This window comes from Columba livia, chromosome 6 (assembly GCF_036013475.1).
Source record: "Columba livia isolate bColLiv1 breed racing homer chromosome 6, bColLiv1.pat.W.v2, whole genome shotgun sequence".
NCBI lineage: Eukaryota > Metazoa > Chordata > Aves > Columbiformes > Columbidae > Columba > Columba livia.
The window spans coordinates 16,925,083-16,931,521 of NC_088607.1; positions in this window are offsets into that span (position 1 = coordinate 16,925,083).

Below are 6,439 nucleotides of genomic sequence, written 5' to 3' on the forward strand. Positions count from 1 at the left end.
CGACCTCTCCACTTACACGCTGGCAGTTCTTACAGTCATTCCTGCCAGACTAGACATGATTCAGTGATACTCATGCAGCCCATTCAATTATTTGGGGAGAGGCCAAACCACCGACTGACACCAAGCGTCAGCAATTTTCAATATAATGTTATCTGAGTCACCCACCATTAAAAAACAAAAACAAAACAAAAACAAAACAAAACAAAAACCACCACAACTACAACCTGAAGTTTCTACGTGCTAACACTGAGCATGGTACCAGTTCTCCCTGGTCTCAGATGACTGCCTCAACTTTCTGCCTTGGTTTAATATGTCTAGGAATTAAAGATGATAATTTGCCAATAAGGAAAAAAGGTATTTTTAAAATATTTGTAGATGAAAACTGCTCTGGGTATTCTGGCTAGTAATGGGTGTTAGAATTACAGCAATGAATGTATATTCTTTCCTTCTTTCAATTTGCTTTGAAGAATTCCAAACAAACATGACTTCAAAATATCCTGACAACTTGTAAAAGGTATCTTTGGTAATGTACTCCTGGCTTCCATGGATTGAAAGATGCACACAAGATACGCTTTCAACACAGGCAAAGGAGTATCGAGATTACAGATAGCTAATGCATCTAATAGGTAAAATCATGAGAAATAAAAAGTTCTCCAGCCTTTAGCTGAAGTGACTAATCACAATTGCACACTCAGGATGTCCATGAATGTCAGGAAGGTTCTGTAGCTAGAATGACATGAGATTTGAGAATCTACCAGTTCACTCATATATGAAGATGATCCTGAATCTAAGGCACTCTGATGCATTCTCAGAGTCGAAATTACTTTCAACTTGAGCATACTTAATCACTTCCATTTCTTTTAAAATAGAACTGTGTACACTGTAACGCTGTTTCAAGTGAGGATACTTTGCACACAAGCAAACCTGACAGGCTTCCTCATAGCAACCACCCCATTGTGGTTTTGTCCACAGCGCACAGAAGGTACCTGGCTTTTATTTTACACTGAGGCAAGCAGTTTCAAATCACATTGTAGTACCAAGAGCCTGCACAAACTGTTATTGCAAACAACCTGTTATCTGTCACAGCTTCCTATTCAGCAACTCCAAACCTGAGCCTTGGAACTCAAATCCCTAAGCAGCATATAAAAAAATGTGTCTTTAATAGTGGGCATGTGGCAGGCAACATCAAATTGCTGTGAAGTAAAACCTGCCTGCTTTTGCTGCTCTCTCCTTATTCTCATTACAAAATTACTCTAAGACTGGGTGACTTTTCTTTCTGCATGCAATATCCTCATTTATTTGAAACTATTACACACACATATTAATTCACCCACATATTTTTTACAAAAATGTTCAATGCCTTCTTTTAAAATGCATGAACATGGCTAGACTTTGAGATATAATGTAATTCTGGATACATGCTTCAAAAGCTTCTGTTAGTAGGAATAAACCTGTAGTGATGGATAAAGAGAGTTAGGAAGAGCACTTGAGCTTTGTTTGTTGTTTTTAATAAATTGTTTCCTTCTGTTTAAACCAGGACATTCTGTGAATACTACTGAAAGAGCAATATCACTAGATACTATTGGAGAACTAGAAGGCAAGTGGCTGTGCTAGATTTGACAGCTCCATAAATAGAATCATTTCATTATCAGGAAAAGGGCCATGGCAATTTCAGCAAATTTCAGCCCCGTGTCTCCATCATCCTCAGCCTGGGTTTCATGAGAAGAAATCACAACAGTTCTCACAGCAAGCCATATCCACGCTCTTTCTAAATACTGGTCCTCAAAGTAGCCAGAAACATGACATTCTCCTAAATTCATTTGGTTCATATTACAAAAAGTCTGCTGGCAGTTAGTGTGACAGTGTTTGGGAACATAGTGTGGATGTCAGACACGCTGAAGCCACACCAAGTCAAAAGCCACACTGAGGCAAACACCGTCCTTTGGGCTTCCAAAGAGCTTCTGTTCCTGTGTCAGGTGCTACAGGCTCAGTGACTGTTCAGGTCATTAATATAGCCCCTAGGCCCTCAATATAGCATGTATACATAACCACTCAGTCTGCTTCTGAAGGAATTTCTTTTCCTCAATTATATCATTAATATCCCAGATACATAGGTTCTGTGAGACAGAGAGCTACTCACTCCGATTACAGCTATTCCTACCATTGGGAACAGGAATGGTACCAGAACTGTTTCTGGTGCATGTGGCACAGAAGTAATAAATTATTCAATAAAGCCTGTGCAGATTTTGACAATTTAAGAACAATAAATTCTCAGTATCAAAACTCCAACTGACTTTAGTGGGAACATAACCCAGCTTTTGCAGTAAGTAGTATCAGATTTTAAAACCTGGTTTATGAGGAACCCGCCATTAAACCTTGGTGATGATATGCTTATGATATGCTTAGTTTATGCTAATACAGCCTTTGAATGTTTTATTAATTTCACTGAGCAACCTGGCTGTTTCCCAGCTGGTTGGAAGCAGGTCAGAGTTAGCCAACGCTTCCAGGGTGGGCCCGACAGATATGAGTAATTACCCTGGAATCTTACTCCCGAGAACAATTTCTAAATAACCCATGTTATACCGCATATTTCTAAATAACCCATGTTATACCGCATTTTCCAAAATGGTATTTTCTCTCCATATCAGGCCCTAGTTATGTAAGCAGTTTAGGTGTTCATGAGAAAATCCTGGTTAGAATTAGACCATTTATCCCTCTATTTCAAGAAGAAGTTGAAAAGAAGAAGGCAGGACGTTTTATTCTTCTGCAATGCCGTTCTGTGCATTTAGCAGCTCCTCACAATACAGTTAAATAAAACAGTGATGATTCCACAACACTATAGAATTAATCTTGATACGCTCATATAGATTTATGTTGAAAATAATCCAAATTTGAAAATAGTTGAAAACAGATGCATACACTGCATAAAACTTCCCCTACATCCGTGTATCCACTTTCCCTACTTCATGATCCATGGACTACTAGAGATCCATGGAGATTTCTGAGCACATACATTGCTGGCTTGCTCTCTCATTTTCTCTGCTGAAAGTATGTCTTAAGAAGTGAAATGTGCTTTGCTATTATTAAATTTTACATCATGACTGAAGCAGTTTCATGGAAAACACAGAATCCCAGTCAAAGGGGATAGGGACAGTGAAATAATGTTTCTCCTGTCATGAGGAGGATGTTGTAGCTACACTGGAGAGCTCTGTCAATTCACTTTGTGTTCTGCAACTTCAGATTATTTCACTGCTTGCCCTCAGACCATTAATCAGCCAAAAAATATATTATGGCTTTGGGAAGTACTCACAAACCACTAGAGAAGGGCCATGAAATAATATTCAGTATGACCTAATCTGAACTCAGAAGCAAAAATAGAAGATTCTTTCATTACTTCTGCATTTTTTCTCTGAATTCAGTCCATCTGTATTAAAGTTCCACAAAGCTAAGCAAGAAGGATGTCACTCAAACTTTGTTAAATAATTTCAGTTTGCAGTTTATTCCATTGATGGTAAAAAAAATAAGTTTTCACTGTCCTTTTGTTTTCAGTAGCCATTGGAAAAGTCAGTCTAATCTGACTTTTGTTTTCCATATTCAGTCCCCATGATCTAACATACATGTTGATCTAGCAATGAACATCTGATGTTGCTTGAAAAGCCAACTTTTCCATGGAGACCCCAACCAAGCCTGTCACTGTTGAGCACTGCTCGGAACATCAGTCTCTGAGGACTTAGCAGTTCGTGGTGACTCCTATGAATCTCCTTCTGCCCCTCTCCAGCTCCATCCCACCATATGCCCCCTTCCCTGATCAATCACCTGCAGCCACATATTCACCCCAAAATTACTGAGATGCATTTCCCTTCACCTTCTGCAGTGCAGAGCTCTTGTTCCACTACAGCACTATGTTGACTCACAAAAAGCCAGTCCTGGGCATGCAAACACACTGACGCATGCAGCAGCGTAGCTTTAAATGGGACTGTTTATGTCCATAAAGCTTTTAAAAGAGGATCAAAACTCAGCTCACTTCTGGTAGTTATTTAAAAAAACAATCAGGAACCAAAAATAATACCACTTGGCTTTTATAGCTAATTAATGCAGTAAATTGCAAACTACAGATAGTAAACTCAAAATGATTCTACAAGCATTTTCAGGAAGAGACTAATTTACAAAATGTAACAAACTTTCACAAAACAAACACCTAGTCGTATAAATAAAAATATTTCTTACAAGCAATACCTACTCTAATCACAGTCGCATACTAAGCAAAGCAATGACTCAAACACAAAGGTTGACTTTTGCCATCTGTTTTGAAATTGTTGGACCACCACTTAAAGAAAAAACACAAGCTGGCATTTCTTAAGTCTGAGACCATTAGTGAGAGGAGAAACATGAAGTGCTAGTTTGTTTTCTTGCCAAAGAGAATACTGTACAAATTTAAAATATGGTAATATATCAGTGTTTCGCAGATACTGTTTATTTACCATATTGATATCTCAAATTTCAGGCTGAGATTTATATTGTTTTTTCATATGCAGTGTTTCTCACTCAAAATGCTAAGCAAATGTGGCTCCATTTTGCCAACAGTGCAAAAGAGATGGTTCTTCCATATTGTTCTCAAGGTAATCCTAAATGGGTCAGGAAAACAAACATATGGCTTTATTAGAAACAGTGCACACGATCACGGCAATGCAATGTGCAAAGCCACTACACAGAGCCCGGTCACAGATGCAGACTGACTCCTGACAGCACTTTTCCTCCAAGCCTAAGGCTGGTTAAGGTGCAGAATGACCAATGTCCTAGCAGTTCCACTTATCTCTTATACAATCTGGTGGAGATGGCTCTTTTCTTCCTGGAGCAGAACCCATCTTAATACTGTTTCTTTTTTTATTGTTAGGGAAAGTCAGTGCCGATTAACTTAAATTTAAAAACAACAACAACAACAAAGGTGGGAGTACAACTGGCAATGAGCTCTGAAACCAAACAGTTTGGGTTCATTTTACCCTTCCATCCATCCAGATATCCTTTCAACTGGATTGTTCATTTAACACACTTTTTAAAACAGTCACCACAGTGCTTTTAACGATATGCAAATGGAGGTATGTTTCTGCATTTTTAATAATGTAGTGGGTGTAATGAGTCACAATGCAATGACAGAAAACAAAGAGTACTGACTCATGTCTATTAAAACATGTCTCAACTAGATGTGTTGTGACTAGAGAATTATGCACTGAATAGCACGAGAAGATACTATGAAGCAGAAGTGAAGGGTCTATTTGTCCATAAAGCCTGAGAAAGGTACATCCACACTCTAATCAGATGTGATATAGCTAATCTGCTCCTTCTACATGACTGTGTGCCTTACACTAAAGTGAGTCACAAACATGTGAAAATCCTAAATTCTGTCAGCATAGTGTGATGCAAAGATTATATTAGAAGCCCCTGGGCTCTGGCCACATCCATCAGACACACGTGCACAACCAGGACCCAGATCTCATTGTGATCTATGGTCAGATTAGGATACACTATTCCAACATAATGCAACACAAAAACACAAGCTCATCACTACCAACACAACCAAATAAGGTGCAGCACTTCTAAATAACAGATCAAGGAACGCAGTACATGAAACACACATAAACCCTGTGGGATTTGGCAGGATTTACCCCATCCTCAAGTCTGATGAAATTTATTGGGTTTTGGGTTTTGTTGTCTCTTTCTTTGGTTTGTTTTGTTTTTTTCCCTCGTGGACACAGAGTAGACCATGCTGTGACCCTGGCAAACATCCTGGAAGAGAGCGCAACTTAGACCAGCCAGCGCTCCAGGGAAGCTGAAGCCTCCCACAGCAGCAAGGTGAATGTGAGCCAACAGTGTGCCCTGGCACTGGAGAAGACTAACAGCATCTGGACTGCATTAACAGGACCATAGCAAGTAAATCGAAAGAAGTAATTATTACCCTCTACTTAGCACTCATTGGACCACATCTAGAATACTGTATGCAGCTTTGGGACCCTCTTCCCCCTCCAATACAACACCGACATTGACTAACTCAAGCAAATTCATTGGATGGCCACTGGGGTGGTTGGCAACTGGAGCACTTGCCTTTGAAGAGAGGCTGAGTGATCTAGGCTTGTTCAGCCCAGAGACAGCTCCAGAAGGACCTAATAGCAGCCTTCCCTTAGCTAAAATTAAATATAGTGCTCTATACATCCCTGCCTTACCCCTGTGCGTGTAAAACAGGACAGACTCAAAACAAGCTCAGCAAGTCTTGTGAACAGCGGATATTAATGGTTACTTTCAGTAGTTGGGTTTTCATTAGTAAGAAACTGGAAGTGCGAAGTTTTCCTCTTGTGCCTGGCTGCAGAGCTGAAAACCCACTAGGCAAATACTTCAACAAGAAGCATCACAAAGCCCAGGTGCCCCTGTGGATGTGAACCCATGT